This window comes from Taudactylus pleione, unplaced genomic scaffold (assembly GCF_031769625.1).
Source record: "Taudactylus pleione unplaced genomic scaffold, aTauple2 ptg001085l, whole genome shotgun sequence".
Lineage (NCBI taxonomy): Eukaryota > Metazoa > Chordata > Amphibia > Anura > Myobatrachidae > Taudactylus > Taudactylus pleione.
Window position 1 is genome coordinate 349,148 of NW_028285486.1, and position 20,339 is coordinate 369,486.

The window sequence follows — 20,339 nt, forward strand, 5'->3', positions numbered from 1 at the left end:
TGTGGGTAATCAGGGCGATGCCGCTGTGGGTAATCAGGGCGATGCCGCTGTGGGTAATCAGAGCGATGCCGCTGTGGGTTGGTTATCTGACATGGCTTCTCATGTGTGACCATGGCTTTACCTGGAGAAGATGAGGAAAGAAGTACTGTACATAAATTGGGACTTAGGAAACTAATACATTGGAGAATGGCGACTAAAAGGACTTTTTATTGTACTGTTAATTTATATTTTCCTATGTGGTGCAACAGGATTCTGCAGGCCCTGGACGCGTGGGCATGCTGATGCTTATAGTTCTACAAGCACCAGTGTGCTCTGGTAGTCATAGGTATATTGGCACTGGTATAACAATAAAAAACGGGAACTTTTTTGCTCAGCGCTCCTCCTAGTGCTCCTCCCACTGCTTCCTAGTGCTCCTCCCACTGCTCTTCCTAGTGCTCCTCCCACTGCTTCCTAGTGCTCCTCCCAGTGCTCTTCCTAGTGCTCCTCCCAGTGCTCTTCCTAGTGCTCCTCCCAGTGCTCTTCCTAGTGCTCCTTCCACTGCTCCTCCCAGTGCTCTTACTAGTGCTCCTCCCAGTGCTCTTCCTAGTGCTCCTCCCAGTGCTCTTCCTAGTTCTCCTTCCACTGCTCCTCCCAGTGCTCCTCCCAGTGCTCTTCCTAGTGCTCCTCCCAGTGCTCTTCCTAGTGCTCCTTCCACTGCTCCTCCCAGTGCTCTTCCTAGTGCTCCTCCCAGTGCTCCTTCCACTGCTCCTCCCAGTGCTCTTCCTAGTGCTCCTCCCAGTGCTCTTCCTAGTGCTCCTTCCACTGCTCCTCCCTGTGCTCCTCCCAGTGCTCTTCCTAGTGCTCCTCCCAGTGCTCTTCCTAGTGCTCCTTCCACTGCTCCTCCCGGTGCTCTTCCTAGTGCTCTTCCTAGTGCTCCTTCCACTGCTCCTCCCAGTGCTCTTCCTAGTGCTCCTCCCAGAGCTCATCCCAGTGCTTCCTAGTGCTCCTCCCAGTGCTCTTCCTAGTGCTCCTCCCAGTGCTCTTCCTAGTGCTCCTCCCAGTGCTCCCATTTCACCAGCAGGTGACTGACAATGACCCATGTGTGAATAAAAATGATAATAGTGAAAAAATGGCGCTTTGGGGCCCACATAAAATATACAAGCGGCAGTAATGCTCATTCCTTGGGGTATATAAAGCTCAGTGATAACCTGGGTCTGTGTCTTACTGATGTTCTTCTCAGTTTACTTGTTAGATCTAAACTTGTCTGTTATGAAGAACACAGGAAAGTATTGTAGCATGAAACGGGGTCAGCGCCGCCATCCGGGCGGGACTTTGTACTTTATACAGACAGCAAAAGAGAGAATGTGAGGAATGTACTTTCCAGGGGTTTATTGTTACTTGGGATGAATATTCTTCCGGTTCTATGGTCAGTGTATCAATAAAGCCAGGTACAGGGCCCGACCCTCTCTCATGTATAAAGCTGGCGTAGATGCCTGGGAACGCACGCTTCCATTTCCCCTCAGCCAGTCCTGTTTCTGCGCCTCCTCTGCCTTTCTCATTACTTTCCCTCTATCAGTCATCTACATTCTCCTCACATTTCCATTATTACTGAGATTACAGCTCTGAGCCAGCGGAATTGTAGCTGTAACCCCCTGTTCCTCATTGTGGGGACTGATGATGGAATCATGTAGTGATAGTATTGTACCATGATGCCAGTGATGAGGATTTATGGACCAGGCTGGTAGAGGGGGGTCTGTGAGTGATGGGGGCTCACTCATCACATACACTGTCCAGACCCACGTCTGTCATTATGGGATTGGTGTGTGTGGCACAGCTGTGGGCAGGGCCGCCATCAGGGAGGGGGGGGCTGCGGGGACTCCAGTCCCGGGCCCGCAGAGAGAGGGGGCCCGGGGAGCGGAAGGGTGACGTTGTGGAATGCAGTGATGGGCGGTACCGCACATCACTGCTGGAAGGCATCGGGGGCAGCCAAAGGAGAAAAGTCACTGGCTGGTATTTAATACATGGAGCCGTCCGCAAGCCAATCACAGCAACTCGCGGAACGGCAGTCAGCCAATCAGCAGCAGCCGCTGCTGATTGGCTGCAGTTCCGCGAGCCAATCACAGCTCGTGGAACAGCAGCCAGCCAATCAGCAGCGGCTGCTGCTGATTGGCTGGCTGCCGTTCCGCGAGTTGCTGTGATTGGCTTGCGACCGGCTCCATGTATTAACTGCCACCGAGACTCTCCTCCTCCTCTCTGGCAGCTGCCGGTGCATCCACCAGTGACAGGCGGTACCGCACATCACTCTGCGCTGAGGGGGCTCCCAGAGTCACGGAGATGGCCGAGTGTCCAGGTAAGTTTGGGCTCTGTTGTAGGGAGGGAGTGCCTAATTTATGTATTATATACAGTGTGTGTGTGTATATATATATAATATAATCATACACCTACATGTGGGTAAGTGCTGTTATATTACTTGCTGTGCTGACACTTACATTTGCATGCTCTTAATTTAATATAGCTAAGCACCAGAGGCTTTTGTTTGTTGTATGTATGTTATGTATATGTATATGTGTATGTATATGTGTATGTATATGTGTATATATATATATATATATATATCTATATATATATACACACACAAAACATCTTGTGCTTAGTTATGTTAAATTAAAAACATGCAAATAAAAATGTCAGCACAGCAAGTAACATAACAGCACTTGCAGAGGGAGGTGTGCAGAGGGCGGTGTGCAGAGGCGGTGTGCAGATGGAGGTATGAAGATGGAGGTGTGCAGAGTGCGGTGTGCAGAGGGAGGTGTGCAGAGGGAGGTGTGCAGAGGGCAGTGTGCAGAGGGAGGTGTGCAGAGGGCGGTGTGCAGAGGGAGGTGTGCCGAGGGCGGTGTGCAGAGGGAGATGTGCAGAGGGCGGTGTGCAGAGGCGGTGTGCAGATGGAGGTATGAAGATGGAGGTGTGCGGTGTGCAGAGGGCGGTGTGCAGAGGGAGGTGTGCAGATGTAGGTGTGCAGAGGGCAGTGTGCAGAGGGAGGTGTGCAGAGGGCGGTGTGCAGAGGGCGGTGTGCAGAGGGCGGTGTGCAGAGGGAGGTGTGCAGAGGGCGGTGTGCAGAGGCGGTGTGCAGATGGAGGTATGAAGATGGAGGTGTGCAGAGTGCGGTGTGCAGAGTGCGGTGTGCAGAGGGAGGTGTGCAGAGGGCGGTGTGCAGAGGGAGGTGTGCAGAGGGCGGTGTGCAGAGTGAGGTGTGCAGAGGGCGGTGTGCAGAGGGCGGTGTGCAGAGGGCGGTGTGCAGAGGACGGTGTGCAGAGGGAGATGTGCAGAGGGCGGTGTGCAGCGGGCGGTGTGCAGAGGGCTGTGTGCAGAGGGAGGTGTGCAGATGGACGCGTGCAGAGGGCGTACAGATGGCGGTGTGCAGAGGGCGGTGTGCAGAGGGCGGTGTGCAGAGGGAGGTGTGCAGATGGCGGTGTGCAGAGGGCGGTGTGCAGATGGAGGTGTGCGGTGTACAGATGGAGGTGTGCAGAGGGCGGAGGGCAGAGGGCGGTGTGCAGAGGGAGGTGTGCAGAGGGCGGTGTGCAGATGGAGGTGTGCGGTGTACAGATGGAGGTGTGCAGAGGGCGGTGTGTAGAGGGCGGTGTGCAGAGGGCGGTGTGCAGATGGAGGTGTGCAGTGGGCGGTGTGCAGAGGGCGGCGTGCAGAGGGCGGCGTGCGGAGGGCGGTGTGCAGAGGGCGGTGTGCAGAGGGCGGTGTGCAGAGGGCGGTGTGCAGAGGGAGGTGTGCAGAGGGCTGTGTGCAGAGGGTGGTGTGCAGAGGGAGGTGTGCAGAGGGCGGTGTGCAGAGGTGGTGTGCAGATGGAGGTATGAAGATGGAGGTGTGCAGAGTGCGGTGTGCAGAGGGAGGTGTGCAGAGGGCGGTGTGCAGAGGGAGGTGTGCAGAGGGCGGTGTGCAGAGGGAGATGTGCAGAGGGTGGTGTGCAGAGGGTGGTGTGCAGAGGGAGGTGTGCAGAGGGAGATGTGCAGAGGGAGATGTGCAGAGGGAGATGTGCAGAGGGTGGTGTGCAGAGGGAGGTGTGCAGAGGGCGGTGTGCAGAGGGAGGTGTGCAGAGGGCGGTGTGCAGAGGCGGTGTGCAGATGGAGGTATGAAGATGGAGGTGTGCAGAGTGCGGTGTGCAGAGTGCGGTGTGCAGAGGGAGGTGTGCAGAGGGCGGTGTGCAGAGGGAGGTGTGCAGAGGGGGGTGTGCAGAGTGAGGTGTGCAGAGGGCGGTGTGCAGAGGGAGGTGTGCAGAGGGCGGTGTGCAGAGGGAGATGTGCAGAGGGTGGTGTGCAGAGGGCGGTGTGCAGAGGGAGGTGTGCAGAGGGAGATGTGCAGAGGGTGGTGTGCAGAGGGTGGTGTGCAGAGGGTGGTGTGCAGAGGGCGGTGTGCAGAGGGCTGTGTGCAGATGGACGCGTGCAGAGGGCGTACAGATGGCGGTGTGCAGAGGGCGGTGTGCAGAGGGCGATGTGCAGAGGGCGATGTGCAGAGGGTGGTGTGCAGAGGGTGGTGTGCAGAGGGCGGTGTGCAGAGGGCTGTGTGCAGATGGACGCGTGCAGAGGGCGTACAGATGGCGGTGTGCAGAGGGCGGTGTGCAGAGGGAGGTGTGCAGAGGGAGGTGTGCAGAGGGCGGTGTGCAGAGGGCGGTGTGCAGATGGAGGTGTGCGGTGTACAGATGGAGGTGTGCAGAGGGCGGCGTGCAGAGGGTGGTGTGCAGAGGGAGGTGTGCAGATGGCGGTGTGCGGTGTACAGATGGAGGTGTGCAGAGGGCGGTGTGCAGAGGGAGGTGTGCAGAGGGTGATGTACAGTGGGCGGTGTGCAGAGGGCGGTGTGCAGAGGGCGGTGTGCAGATGGAGGTGTGCAGAGGGCGGCGTGCAGTGTGCAGAGGGCGGTGTGCAGAGGGCAGAGGGCGGTGTGCAGAGGGCGGTGTGCAGAGGGCGGTGTGCAGAAGGCGGTGTGCAGAGGGCGGTGTGCAGAGGACGGTGTGCAGAGGGCGGTGTGCAGATGGAGGTGTGCGGTGTACAGATGGAGGTGTGCAGAGGGAGGTGTGCAGATGGACGCGTGCAGAGGGCGTAGAGATGGCGGTGTGCAGAGGGTGGTGTGCAGATGGAGGTGTGCAGAGGGCGGTGTGCAGAGGGCGGTGTGCAGATGGAGGTGTGAAGAGGGCAGTGTGCAGAGGGCGGTGTGCAGAGGGCGGTGTACAGATGGTGGTGTGCAGATGTAGGTGTGCAGATGGAGGTGTGCATAGGGCAGTGTGCAGAGGGAGGTGTGCAGAGGGAGGTGTGCAGAGGGCGGTGTGCAGATGGAGGTGTACGGTGTACAGATGGAGGTGTGCAGATGGAGGTGTGCAGAGGGCGGTGTGCAGAGGGCGGTGTGCAGAGGGAGGTGTGCAGAGGGCGGTGTGCAGAGGGCGGCGTGCAGTGTGCAGAGGGCGGTGTGCAGATGGAGGTGTGCAGAGGGCGGTGTGCAGAGGGCGGTGTGCAGAGGCGGTGTGCAGAGGGAGGTGTGCAGAGGGCGGTGTGCAGAGGCGGTGTGCAGAGGGAGGTGTGCAGAGGGCGGTGTGCAGATGGAGATGTGCAGAGGGCGGTGTGCAGAGGGCGGTGTGCAGAGGGAGGTGTGCAGAGGGCGGTGTGCAGATGGAGGTGTGCGGTGTACAGATGGAGGTGTGCAGATGGAGGTGTGCAGAGGGCGGTGTGCAGAGGGCGGTGTGCAGAGGGAGATGTGCAGAGGGCGGTGTGCAGAGGGCGGTGTGCAGAGGGAGGTGTGCAGAGGGCGGTGTGCAGATGGAGGTGTGCGGTGTACAGATGGAGGTGTGCAGATGGAGGTGTGCAGAGGGCGGTGTGCAGAGGGCGGTGTGCAGAGGGAGATGTGCAGAGGGCGGTGTGCAGATGGAGGTGTGCGGTGTACAGAGGGAGGTGTGCAGAGGGCGGTGTGCAGAGGGAGGTGTGCAGAGGGCGGTGTGCAGAGGGAGGTGTGCAGAGTGCGGTGTTCAGAGGGCGGTGTGCAGATGGAGGTGCACAGAGGGCGGTGTGCAGATGGAGGTGTGCGTGGGGATTTAATATGCATTTCTGTAACATGGGCCTAATTCAGAGATGTGCACTAATGCTCCCGCAGCTGTTAATATATGCTAATGCAACAGCGGTCGGGACTTGTATTGAGACGCCCACAAGAGCCCTCGCAGCTGTTCGCAACTATACGCGCAAACGCAGCATCGGACGCAGATCAGGCAAACGCCAACTCCCCGAGTACAGCTGGGTACACACTAGATGATTTTATGAACGATTTGGCCGATACTGATGCATTGTAATGACAAATCGTTCATATCGTCACTATGCAGCATGGCCCCCGCCGTCGTTCCATCGCTGCTGCCATCGTCCAGTATGTATGCACTATGGACCTGATTCATACCCTGTCGCTAAGTTGCGCTCGATCTGAGCGATTTTCCGCCGTCTGAGCATGCGTATAATTCCCAGTGCGCGTGCGCAAGCCAGTCTTTGCGATGTAATTTTGGTTGCTCGTAAGCCACTATCAGGTCGCTGCTTTGAGTGATGGGTGGTAACAGGAGAAGGTGCATGTGAACGGGGGAGTGGATGTGCAAACGCAGGCGTGTCAGGCCGTCAAAACGCCGTGTAAAGGGCGTGCATAATTAGCAAAGTAGCGTCATGGTACACGTCACCTGCCTGTATGTCAGGCCGCACTGATCGCTGTGCTTGCGGTGGGGAAAGACAACCTCAAGGGCTGCGAGCAGCTCCGATGGCTCTCCATGTTCCCGATTAATCCTACAGTTCCTGGAGATGACGTGTACTGCGAGTGGCAAGGGGGCGTCTTTATACACTTGCGAGCGCACTTTGCCATAGCTCGCAAAGACATAAAGGGTGCCCATACACGACGCAATGCGAGCGCTTCATTTAAATATCCAGCCCCTTTTGCCAGCGAACGGCCGCAATTTGTGATCAGGTCTGAATGAGCTCCAATGTCACTATGCAGCATGGCCCCCGCCATTGTTCCATCGCTGCCGGCATCGGGTACCGTCACTAGCGACATCGCACTGGGTACACATCGTCCAGTGTGTATGTCACTATGCAGCATGGCCCCCACCGTCGTTTCATCACTGCCGGCATCGGGTACCGTCACTAGCGACATCGCGCTGGGTACACATCGTCCAGTGTGTATGTCACCCACACTGCGAATGCAGACTCGCCGCGTGTGACTACGGTCTTGTACCGTGACTCAGATGTATGCGCAATGGCAAAAAATCGCTCCATTTGCAAAAACATCATAGCGTAAATCTCAGGCCCCATAAACGGACTCAGATGCATCTAACGCTTAGAGAAAGAGGGAAACGTGCGAGCCTTGGCGGCGTACAGTAAGGGCCTCATCCCCCTCGTACAGACCTCAGGGGAGCCACGTGGGTGACAGCAGGCGTTTCTCTGGTGGGTGTAACATACTGATGACGACTCTGGCGATCGGCAGCCACTTCTGTCCCTCCTGCTGTATATAGATCATTAATGTGGCTGCTATTATATAACGTAGCGCCCATCCAATCACAGTACTTGGCTGATATTTGCATTCATTAATAACACTTCTATCATTTGCATACGGTGTTTCAGGGCCTGATTCAGAGATGGACATAATGGTGATTACGGCGCAGATCAAGCGATTATTTGCCACTGCACGTCCGTATAAATCACACGGCGCCTGCGCAGCGATCGCACCGCGATTACGGATGCACAGAGGATCCACTTACAGTGTGAGTGACAGGTAGTTTCGGGGTGGTAACGGGAGGTGGTCAGGAAGACGCAGGCGCGTCTGACGGTTAGGACGCCGGTACATGGGCACGCATAAATTAGCCCTTGCGATTTCCTGCGTAGCATGAGAGCCCTCTGCGTGTCAGGAGGCGAGTCAGCTGGTCAGACCGGCCGCAAGGGCAAGTTGGGCGCTCGATGTGCGTCAGTGTTGCGATATTTACGCAGGTAAGCGACGTCGTACGCATGTGAGAAGGCAGCGGAGGACGTCATTACGCCCGGGTGATCTTTGGAACCATTAGCATGTTTTTGCAGCTGCGCTGCGTACGAAACCACAGCGGCATTGCGCATTAGCGTCCATCCCTGCATCAGGGCCTCAGTATGATATTACATTGTATACACATTGGGTAATGTTACTATGGGGCCTACTTACCATTAATTATTAGTGGCTTATTAGTGGGGGGGGGTTAACCGCAAATATTTAGTATCACCCCCATGTATGAAAGTGGGACCACAGCGGATATCTCCGATACCGCAGCCCCCGTGGGATGCTGGCAGATTGAGGCGAGGAGCGTATTGTATATTACATGTCGTTTTGAATCTTGGTTGCGTCGCAGACGCAGCGAAATACCGCTCACCGCGTACCAGAGACGCTAAGCGGCGACACTAACCGCTCAGGAATTGTATTTACACAGGTACAGTCACAGAGGGAGCGCTGTGGAATTTGGCGTGAGGTAACGTCGCGTCCGCTGCGTCGTAGCACTTCTTATACAGATTCAGGCTCCGGGAAGTGGTAATATGAAAACGCTCGTTTCAGCCTTCCCCTTGTGCATTAGCGCTATCCGGAGAGTGCGGCCCTGAGACGCCAACTTTCTCTGCCTGTGGACGGAGCAACTCCGCCTGTTCTGAACAATCCACAATCGGCGCACCATGGAGAGAGCCAGCCGCCCTTGCACCAGCCAATGACAGGCGCGGTGTCTCCTTCTCAACTCTGTATAAACATGGCGTCCGTGGCTCTGCCGCGCTCACAGACACTCCCACAACACGCCCATGAGACAGACTTTATTTTTGCGCATATTTCAGGGTCATCGCCCAGGAACACGCATGGTTTTAACTTTCTGTTCCTAAAGCCAGTGATCCCGTGTGTAACAGCGTACACTCAGTGGTATACAGGCGCCATAGGGGTTTTCAGTATTTTTTTTTGCGCAGTAGCAAATAATCGCTCAACCCTGCCAACATCGGTATTGTGTTCAGGTTGCGTCCGCCTATGAATCGTGCCCTCAGTCACACAGATGTACAAACGTCGCACACCCCATTGATTAGTGTACGCTAGCAATGCAGTTATGTCGCTACCGGTTGTTTATGTGAATAACTTGCAAATTTTGCGCAAAAAAAGAAAAGTGCTCGGCGTGTCCTAGTCGCACGGTTCGGGCGTACAGAGAGGGGCTATTTAGTGCAGCTGAAGCCACGGTTTAAAAGGACACATCTGTATATATTTATTTTCGGTGATATAAGTTGCATATATACATACTGTAGCTATCTATATACTGCTGTGTTGTTATGATTGGATGGATCTATGCCGTGTTATGATTGGATGGATCTGTGCCGTGTTGTTATGATTGGCTGGATCTGTGCTGTGTTATGATTGGATGGATCTGTGCTGTGTTATGATTGGATGGATCTATGCCGTGTTATGATTGGATGGATCTGTGCCGTGTTATGATTGGATGGATCTGTGCCGTGTCATGATTGGATGGATCTGTGCCGTGTTATGATTGGATGGATCTGTGCCGTGTTGTTATGATTGGCTGGATCTGTGCTATGTTATGATTGGATGGATCTGTGCTGTGTTATGATTGGATGGATCTGTGCCGTGTTATGATTGGATGGATCTGTGCCGTGTTATGATTGGATGGATCTGTGCCGTGTTATGATTGGATGGATCTGTGCCGTGTTATGATTGGATGGATCTGTGCCGTGTTGTTATGATTGAATGGATCTGTGCCGTGTTGTTATGATTGGATGGATCTGTGCTGTGTTGTTATGATTGGATGGATCTGTGCCGTGTTATGATTGGATGGATCTGTGCCGTGTTGTTATGATTGGATGGATCTGTGCCGTGTTGTTATGATTGGATGGATCTGAGCCGTGTTGTTATGATTGGATGGATCTGTGCCGTGTTGTTATGATTGGATGGATCTGTGCCGTGTTGTTATGATTGGATGGATCTGAGCCGTGTTGTTATGATTGGATGGATCTGTGCCGTGTTATGATTGGATGGATCTGTGCCATGTTGTTATGATTGGATGGATCTGTACCATGTTGTTATGATTGGATGGATCTGTGCCGTGTTGTTATGATTGGATGGATCTGTGCCGTGTTATGATTGGATGGATCTGTGCCGTGTTGTTATGATTGGATGGATCTGTGCCGTGTTGATATGATTGGATGGATCTGTGCCGTGTTGATATGATTGGATGGATCTGTGCCGTGTTGTTATGATTGGATGGATCTGTGCCGTGTTGTTATGATTGGATGGATCTGTGCCGTGTTATGACTGGATGGATCTGTGCCGTGTTATGATTGGATGGATCTGTGCCGTGTTGTTATGATTGGATGGATCTGTGCCGTGTTGTTATGATTGGATGGATCTGTGCCGTGTTGTTATGATTGGATGGATCTGTGCCATGTTATGATTGGATGGATCTGTGCCGTGTTATGATTGGATGGATCTGTGCCGTGTTGTTGTTATTGGATGGATCTGTGCTCTGTTATGAATGGATGGATCTGTGCCGTGTTGTTATGATTGGATGGATCTGTGCCATGTTGTTTTGATTGGATGGATCTGTGCCATGTTATGATTGGATGGATCTGTGCCGTGTTGTTATGATTGGATGGATCTGTGCCGTGTTGTTTTGATTGGATGGATCTGTGCCATGTTATGATTGGATGGATCTGTGCCGTGTTGTTATGATTGGATGGATCTGTTCCGTGTTATGATTGGATGGATCTGTGCTGTGTTGTTATGATTGGATGGATCTGTGCCGTGTTATGAATGGATGGATCTGTGCCGTGTTATGATTGGATGGATCTGTGCCGTGTTGTTGTGATTGGATGGATCTGTGCCGTGTTTTGATTGGATGGATCTGTGCCGTGTTGTTATGATTGGATGGATCTGTGCCGTGTTATGATTGGATGGATCTGTGCCGTGTTGTTATGATTGGATGGATCTGTGCCGTGTTGTTATGATTGGATGGATCTGTGCCGTGTTGTTATGATTGGACGGATCTGTGCCGTGTTATGATTGGATGGATCTGTGCCGTATTATGATTGGATGGATCTGTGTTGTGTTGTTATGATTGGATGGATCTGTGCCGTGTTGTTATGATTGGATGGATCTGTGCTGTGTTATGATTGGATGGATCTGTGCTGTGTTATGATTGGATGGATCTGTGCCGTGTTATGATTGGATGGATCTGTGCTGTGTTATGATTGGATGGATCTGTGCCGTGTTATGATTGGATGGATCTGTGCCGTGTTATGATTGGATGGATCTGTGCCGTGTTGTTATGATTGAATGGATCTGTGCTGTGTTGTTATGATTGGATGGATCTGTGCCGTGTTGTTATGATTGGATGGATCTGTGCCGTGTTGTTATGATTGGATGGATCTGTGCCGTGTTGTTATGATTAGATGGATCTGAGCCGTGTTGTTATGATTGGATGGATCTGTGCCGTGTTGTTATGATTGGATGGATCTGTGCCGTGTTGTTATGATTGGATGGATCTGAGCCGTGTTGTTATGATTGGATGGATCTGTGCCGTGTTATGATTGGATGGATCTGTGCCATGTTGTTATGATTGGATGGATCTGTGCCGTGTTGTTATGATTGGATGGATCTGTGCCGTGTTGTTATGATTGGATGGATCTGTGCCGTGTTGTTATGATTGGATGGATCTGTGCCGTGTTGTTATGATTGGATGGATCTGTGCCGTGTTGATATGATTGGATGGATCTGTGCCGTGTTGTTATGATTGGATGGATCTGTGCCGTGTTTTTATGATTGGATGGATCTGTGCCGTGTTATGAATGGATGGATCTGTGCCGTGTTATGATTGGATGGATCTGTGCCGTGTTGTTATGATTGGATGGATCTGTGTCGTGTTGTTATGATTGGATGGTTCTGTGCCGTGTTATGATTGGATGGATCTGTGCCGTGTTATGATTGGATGGATCTGTGCCGTGTTGTTATGATTGGATGGATCTGTGCCGTGTTGTTATGATTGGATGGATCTGTGCCGTGTTGTTATGATTGGATGGATCTGTGCCATGTTATGATTGGATGGATCTGTGCCGTGTTATGATTGGATGGATCTGTGCCGTGTTGTTGTTATTGGATGGATCTGTGCTCTGTTATGAATGGATGGATCTGTGCCGTGTTGTTATGATTGGATGGATCTGTGCCGTGTTGTTTTGATTGGATGGATCTGTGCCATGTTATGATTGGATGGATCTGTGCCGTGTTGTTATGATTGGATGGATCTGTGCCGTGTTGTTATGATTGGATGGATCTGTGCCGTGTTGTTATGATTGGATGGATCTGTGCCGTGTTGATATGATTGGATGGATCTGTGCCGTGTTGATATGATTGGATGGATCTGTGCCGTGTTGTTATGATTGGATGGATCTGTGCCGTGTTGTTATGATTGGATGGATCTGTGCCGTGTTATGAATGGATGGATCTGTGCCGTGTTATGATTGGATGGATCTGTGCCGTGTTGTTATGATTGGATGGATCTGTGTCGTGTTGTTATGATTGGATGGTTCTGTGCCGTGTTATGATTGGATGGATCTGTGCCGTGTTATGATTGGATGGATCTGTGCCGTGTTGTTATGATTGGATGGATCTGTGCCGTGTTGTTATGATTGGATGGATCTGTGCCGTGTTGTTATGATTGGATGGATCTGTGCCATGTTATGATTGGATGGATCTGTGCCGTGTTATGATTGGATGGATCTGTGCCGTGTTGTTGTTATTGGATGGATCTGTGCTCTGTTATGAATGGATGGATCTGTGCCGTGTTGTTATGATTGGATGGATCTGTGCCATGTTGTTTTGATTGGATGGATCTGTGCCATGTTATGATTGGATGGATCTGTGCCGTGTTGTTATGATTGGATGGATCTGTGCCGTGTTGTTTTGATTGGATGGATCTGTGCCATGTTATGATTGGATGGATCTGTGCCGTGTTGTTATGATTGGATGGATCTGTTCCGTGTTATGATTGGATGGATCTGTGCTGTGTTGTTATGATTGGATGGATCTGTGCCGTGTTATGAATGGATGGATCTGTGCCGTGTTATGATTGGATGGATCTGTGCCGTGTTGTTGTGATTGGATGGATCTGTGCCGTGTTGTTATGATTGGATGGATCTGTGCCGTGTTGTTATGATTGGATGGATCTGTGCCGTGTTATGTTTGGATGGATCTGTGCCGTGTTGTTATGATTGGATGGATCTGTGCCGTGTTGTTATGATTGGACGGATCTGTGCCGTGTTATGATTGGATGGATCTGTGCCGTATTATGATTGGATGGATCTGTGTTGTGTTGTTATGATTGGATGGATCTGTGCCGTGTTGTTATGATTGGATGGATCTGTGTCGTGTTGTTATGATTGGATGGATCTGTGCTGTGTTGTTATGATTGGATGGATCTGTGCCGTGTTATGATTGGATGGATCTGTGCCGTGTTATGATTGGATGGATCTGTGCCGTGTTGTTGTTATTGGATGGATCTGTGCTGTGTTATGAATGGATGGATCTGTGCCGTGTTGTTATGATTGGATGGATCTATGCCATGTTGTTATGATTGGATGGATCTGTGCCGTGTTATGATTGGATGGATCTGTGCCGTGTTGTTATGATTGGATGGATCTGTGCCGTGTTGTTTTGATTGGATGGATCTGTGCCGTGTTATGATTGGATGGATCTGTGCCGTGTTGTTATGATTGGATGGATCTGTGCCGTGTTATGATTGGATGGATCTGTGCTGTGTTGTTATGATTGGATGGATCTGTGCCGTGTTATGAATGGATGGATCTGTGCCGTGTTATGATTGGATGGATCTGTGCCGTGTTGTTATGATTGGATTAGGGAGGGGCGTGTGATAGAGACACTGATAAAGGGAAGTATAGACCGTATACAGCTACAGTCATTAGGGAGGGGCATGTGATAGAGACACTGATAAAGGGAAGTATAGACCGTATACAGCTACAGTCATTAGGGAGGGGCGTGTGATAGAGACACTGATAAAGGGAAGTATAGAGACCGTATACAGCTACAGTCATTAGGGCGGGGCGTGTGATAGAGACACTGATAAAGGGAAGTATAGACCGTATAACGCTACAGTCATTAGGGAGGGGCGTGTGGTAGAGACACTGATAAAGGGAAGTATAGACCGTATACAGGTACAGTCATTAGGGAGGGGCGTGTGATAGAGACACTATTAAAGGGAAGTATAGACCGTATACAGCTACAGTCATTAGGGAGGGGCAAGTTATAGAGACACTAATAAAGGGAAGTATAGACCGTATACAGCTACAGTCATTAGGGAGGGGCGTGTGATAGAGACACTGATAAAGGGACAGTCATTAGGGAGGAGCGTGTGATAGAGAAACTGATAAAGGGAAGTATAGACCGTATACAGCTACAGTCATTAGGGAGGGGCGTGTGATAGAGACACTGATAAAGGGAAGTATAGAGACCGTATACAGCTACAGTCCTTAGGGAGGGGCGTGTGATAGAGACACTAATAAAGGGAAGTATAGAGACCGTGTACAGGTGCAGACATTAGGGAGGGGCATGTGATAGAGACACTGATAAAGGGAAGTATAGACCGTATACAGCTACACTCATTAGGGAGGGGCGTCTGATAGAGACACTGATAAAGGGAAGTGTAGACCGTATACAGCTACAGTCATTAGGGAGGGGCGTGTGATAGAGACACTGATAAAGGAAGTATAGACCGTATACAGCTACAGTCATAAGGGAGGGGTGTGTGATAGAGACATTGATAAAGGGAAGTATAGAGACCGTATACAGCTACAGTCATTAGGGAGGGGTGTGTGATAGAGACACTGATAAAGGGAAGTATAGAGACCGTATACAGCTACAGTAATTAGGGAGGTATGTGTGATAGAGACACTGATAAAGGGAAGTATAGACCGTATACAGCTACAGTCATTAGGGAGGGGTGTGTGATAGAGACACTGATAAAGGGAAGTATAGACCGTATACAGCTATAGTCATTAGGGTGGGGCGTGTGATAGAGATACTAATAAAGGGAAGTATAGACCGTATACAGCTACAGTCATTAGGGAGGGGCGTGTGATGGGATTGGGGATCTTGTGTTGTTGTTCTATTGTTCTCCAACTTATCACTTATTTGTAATTATTCTGGATGGCTACAAATTGTGCCTCTTCCTCAGTGTCAGTCATACTACACCTATTCCATACATGCCCCCATCCCCTCTGTGCCCCCCACCACCATCAGTCCGTTTCCTGTCCATGCTGGGGACGGTGTGACGGAGGTTACTGGGTGCCCCATATATCTCACTGGTATTAATTCCTACAGAATTCTCACCAATATTGGCTCAGACTATAACATGGCGGCCTCCTCTGTGTTTAGGTGACAGACTCGCTTTGGTGTACTGTGCAGCATGAAATAAAATTATACCTGGTATTAATTAATTAACCTGAGGCTGAGAGGGCTGATGGTCATCTCCTTCCCATGCTGAGTCATGTGAGGGTGGCTGCCTGCACGGTCCCTCCTATATACAATAAGATAACCCAGGTGACGGAGTGACTGTGCGTTTATACCACCGGGGCTGGAGGGGACATAACAAATGCGTAGCATTCTGCGTTTTTTTTTCCTGGGGATTTATTTTAATATATAGAACCTAGGCCCTCATTCAGAGCCGCTCGCAATTAGCGCTCGCTCGTTCAGAAAAAGGGGGTGGCTATTCAAATGAACCGTACGCTCCTTGCGGTCTGTTGCCACCTCCATGTCTGAACGAGCGAACAAAACATGTGCTCGTTTATTTGATAAAAACGCCCCCTGGCCGCTCGCATCCTACGTCATGTCCGCTATTTATTAGATTAATCGAGTACATCGACCAGGGTATGAACTGCTCGCTATTCTTGTGGTTGGTTTTTGCTACCACAATTTTGCGAGCAGTTCTGGCCGTGTTGTTATGATTGGATGGATCTGTGCCGTGTTGTTATGATTGGATGGATCTGTGCCGTGTTATGAATGGATGGATCTGTGCCGTGTTATGATTGGATGGATCTGTGCCGTGTTGTTATGATTGGATGGATCTGTGTCGTGTTGTTATGATTGGATGGTTCTGTGCCGTGTTATGATTGGATGGATCTGTGCCGTGTTATGATTGGATGGATCTGTGCCGTGTTGTTATGATTGGATGGATCTGTGCCGTGTTGTTATGATTGGATGGATCTGTGCCGTGTTGTTATGATTGGATGGATCTGTGCCATGTTATGATTGGATGGATCTGTGCCGTGTTATGATTGGATGGATCTGTGCCGTGTTGTTGTTATTGGATGGATCTGTGCTCTGTTATGAATGGATGGATCTGTGCCGTGTTGTTATGATTGGATGGATCTGTGCCATGTTGTTTTGATTGGATGGATCTGTGCCATGTTATGATTGGATGGATCTGTGCCGTGTTGTTATGATTGGATGGATCTGTGCCGTGTTGTTTTGATTGGATGGATCTGTGCCATGTTATGATTGGATGGATCTGTGCCGTGTTGTTATGATTGGATGGATCTGTTCCGTGTTATGATTGGATGGATCTGTGCTGTGTTGTTATGATTGGATGGATCTGTGCCGTGTTATGAATGGATGGATCTGTGCCGTGTTATGATTGGATGGATCTGTGCCGTGTTGTTGTGATTGGATGGATCTGTGCCGTGTTGTTATGATTGGATGGATCTGTGCCGTGTTGTTATGATTGGATGGATCTGTGCCGTGTTATGTTTGGATGGATCTGTGCCGTGTTGTTATGATTGGATGGATCTGTGCCGTGTTGTTATGATTGGACGGATCTGTGCCGTGTTATGATTGGATGGATCTGTGCCGTATTATGATTGGATGGATCTGTGTTGTGTTGTTATGATTGGATGGATCTGTGCCGTGTTGTTATGATTGGATGGATCTGTGCTGTGTTGTTATGATTGGATGGATCTGTGCCGTGTTATGATTGGATGGATCTGTGCCGTGTTATGATTGGATGGATCTGTGCCGTGTTGTTGTTATTGGATGGATCTGTGCTGTGTTATGAATGGATGGATCTGTGCCGTGTTGTTATGATTGGATGGATCTATGCCATGTTGTTATGATTGGATGGATCTGTGCCGTGTTATGATTGGATGGATCTGTGCCGTGTTGTTATGATTGGATGGATCTGTGCCGTGTTGTTTTGATTGGATGGATCTGTGCCGTGTTATGATTGGATGGATCTGTGCCGTGTTGTTATGATTGGATGGATCTGTGCCGTGTTATGATTGGATGGATCTGTGCTGTGTTGTTATGATTGGATGGATCTGTGCCGTGTTATGAATGGATGGATCTGTGCCGTGTTATGATTGGATGGATCTGTGCCGTGTTGTTATGATTGGATTAGGGAGGGGCGTGTGATAGAGACACTGATAAAGGGAAGTATAGACCGTATACAGCTACAGTCATTAGGGAGGGGCATGTGATAGAGACACTGATAAAGGGAAGTATAGACCGTATACAGCTACAGTCATTAGGGAGGGGCGTGTGATAGAGACACTGATAAAGGGAAGTATAGAGACCGTATACAGCTACAGTCATTAGGGCGGGGCGTGTGATAGAGACACTGATAAAGGGAAGTATAGACCGTATAACGCTACAGTCATTAGGGAGGGGCGTGTGGTAGAGACACTGATAAAGGGAAGTATAGACCGTATACAGGTACAGTCATTAGGGAGGGGCGTGTGATAGAGACACTATTAAAGGGAAGTATAGACCGTATACAGCTACAGTCATTAGTGGTCAATGACGCTGCTGTTTTAAATATGCACACCCATAAAACGCCCGTTTTGACCATTAAGCACGCCTGCTATCGGATCTCCACTCCCCATTTCAAGCACCTTCCCCTGTTACCACCCACATACGCCTCAACCTGTCACTCAAATTATCAGGCATTCGCTATTTTGCGAGCACATGAATTTCGGCCGCACTAACTGGGTCGCGCATGCGTATAACGATCTGTACGCATGTGCAGTTTGGCAAACATCGCTCGGAGCGAACAAGCTGCCGCTTACGAGTGGATCTGAATCAGGCCCCTTGTTTTTTACTGCCTGAGTTTGCTGACCTTCATATTACCGTACATGGCTGCTTTTGGCCCGGCTACACCCATGCATGCTTGTACACAGACCAGGCACCTCTACAGTCTGCACTAAACCAGGCCCCAGGAATCTGCTCTGCACGATCGGATAGGTGGAACTATAGGAGAGGTTTCATTCAGTATCTGATCTAGAAGACAGACCTAGGGGTCTATTTACTAAGCAGACAGAGTGAAAAGTGATCAGAAAGTGATAAGGTACCAGCCAATCAGCTCCCAACTGTCATTTTTCAAACACAGCCTGTGAGATGACAGTTGGGAGCTGATTGGCTGGCACCTTATCACTTTCTTATCACTTTTCACTCTGTCTCCTAGCACTGTTTAGTAAATAGACCCCCTAGTATCCAAGTTTAATAAAGACTTGAGGTATTTTTGTTTCACGCGAGTTACCCGTGTTGGCATAGCTCGTTACCCTGTGCCTGAGAAGATGCCACACCTGGACGCTGTTTAATGAATGAACTCTGTCTCTTTCCATGAAACCAGACACCTCAAACTTCAAGGAACAACTTCTTTCATGTCCTGCCAGACGCTCCTGGGAAGTGCTGGCTCTGCAGGAGGCACTGAGGGTGCAGCTAATGATCAGATTGTGTGCATGGGGTTACACTGGCACAACCACGTCACATAGCCTTTTATCATGTCACTCTCATTGTCACCTTACATTGGAAGAGCAGCTCTGGCTTCTGGGGTGAAACTGATCATAAATAAAAAGTGAAAGGTAATAAGGTGGGAAGCTGCATGCCAGACCTGTGTGTGGTGTGTATTGCTGTATTCTGCTCACCAGGTGGCGCCCTTTCACTGCTATCACTTATTTCATTGTAATGTTAGTTAGACATTGATGTAAATGAACTCAATCTGTAGCTGTGTAATGCGAGATGCAATCTGGCAGGAACATGACAAATCATTTTAATAAGACAAATGCTGTTCATTTTTGCTTTATATATTCCTCTGAATGATTCATGTCCAATCATTTTTAGCTTTTAAATAATGCACTTAAAATACGTTTTGTTTTCTTCATGCGTGCCATCACCACAATCGTGACCGTTGTCCAGCCAGTCTCTCCTTACAGCACATAGCGGGTCTTTCTTAGGTCATTCCTTTCCCTACGTCCTTATATCAGGGAGAGGAGCGTCCTCCAACCAGCCCTTATATCAGGGAGAGGTGTGTCCAACCAGTCCTAATATCAGGGAGATGAGTGTCCTCCAACCAGTGCTTATATCAGGGAGAGGAGTGTCCAACCAGTCCTTATATCAGGGAGAGGAGTGTCCTCCAACCAGTCCTTATATCAGGGAGAGGTGTGTCCAACCAGTCCTTATATCAGGGAGAGGAGTGACCTCCAACCAGTCCTTATATCAGGGAGAGGCGCGTCCTCCAACCAGTCCTTATATCAGGGAGAGGCGCGTCCTCCAACCAGTCCTTATATCAGGGAGAGGCGCGTCCTCCAACCAGTCCTTATATCAGGGAGAGGAGTGTCCTCCAACCAGTCTTTATATTAGGGAGAGAAGCGTCCTCCAACCAGTCTTACATCAGGGAAAGGAGCGTCCTCCAACCAGCCCTTCTATCAGGGAGAGGAGTGTCCTCCAACCAGCCCTTCTATCAGGGAGAGGAGTGTCCTCCAAACAGCCCTTCTATCAGGGAGAGGAGTGTCCTCCAACCAGTCCTTCTATCAGGGAGAGGAGTGTCCTCCAACCAGTCATTTTATCAGGGAGAGGAGTGTCCTCCAACCAGTCCTTCTATCAGGGAGAGGAGTGTCCTCCAACCATTCCTTCTGTCAGGGAGAGGAGTGTCCTCCAACCAGTCCCTATATCAAGGAGAGGAGTGTCCTCCAACCAGTTCTTGTATCAGTGAGAGGAGTATTCTCCAACCAGTCCTTCTATCTGTCCTTATATCATGGAGAGGAGTGTTCTCCAACCAGTCCTTCTATCTGTTCTTATATCAGGGAGAGAGTGTTCTCCAACCAGTCCTTCTATTTGTCCTTATATCATTGAGAGGAGTGTTCTCCAACCAGTCCTTCTATCTGTCCTTATACCAGGCAGAGGAGTATTCTCCAACCAGTCCTTCTATCTGTCCTTATATCATGGAGAGGAGTGTTCCCCAACCAGTCCTTCTATCTGTCATATCATGGAGAGGAGTG

At 50.3% G+C, this 20,339-nt stretch overlaps 1 protein-coding gene across 1 annotated transcript in view; it reads left to right on the forward strand.

Annotated features, from left to right (window-relative positions):
• The first annotated feature begins 2,218 nt into the window (after positions 1-2,218).
• LOC148453821 (dystrobrevin beta-like) overlaps positions 2,219-20,339 on the forward strand; it is a 33,313-nt gene continuing 15,192 nt past the window's right edge. Inside the window, exon 1 of the mRNA XM_088461649.1 lies at positions 2,219-2,329. The gene's annotated coding sequence lies outside the window, so the exon portion shown is untranslated. The remainder of the gene's footprint in view (positions 2,330-20,339) is intronic.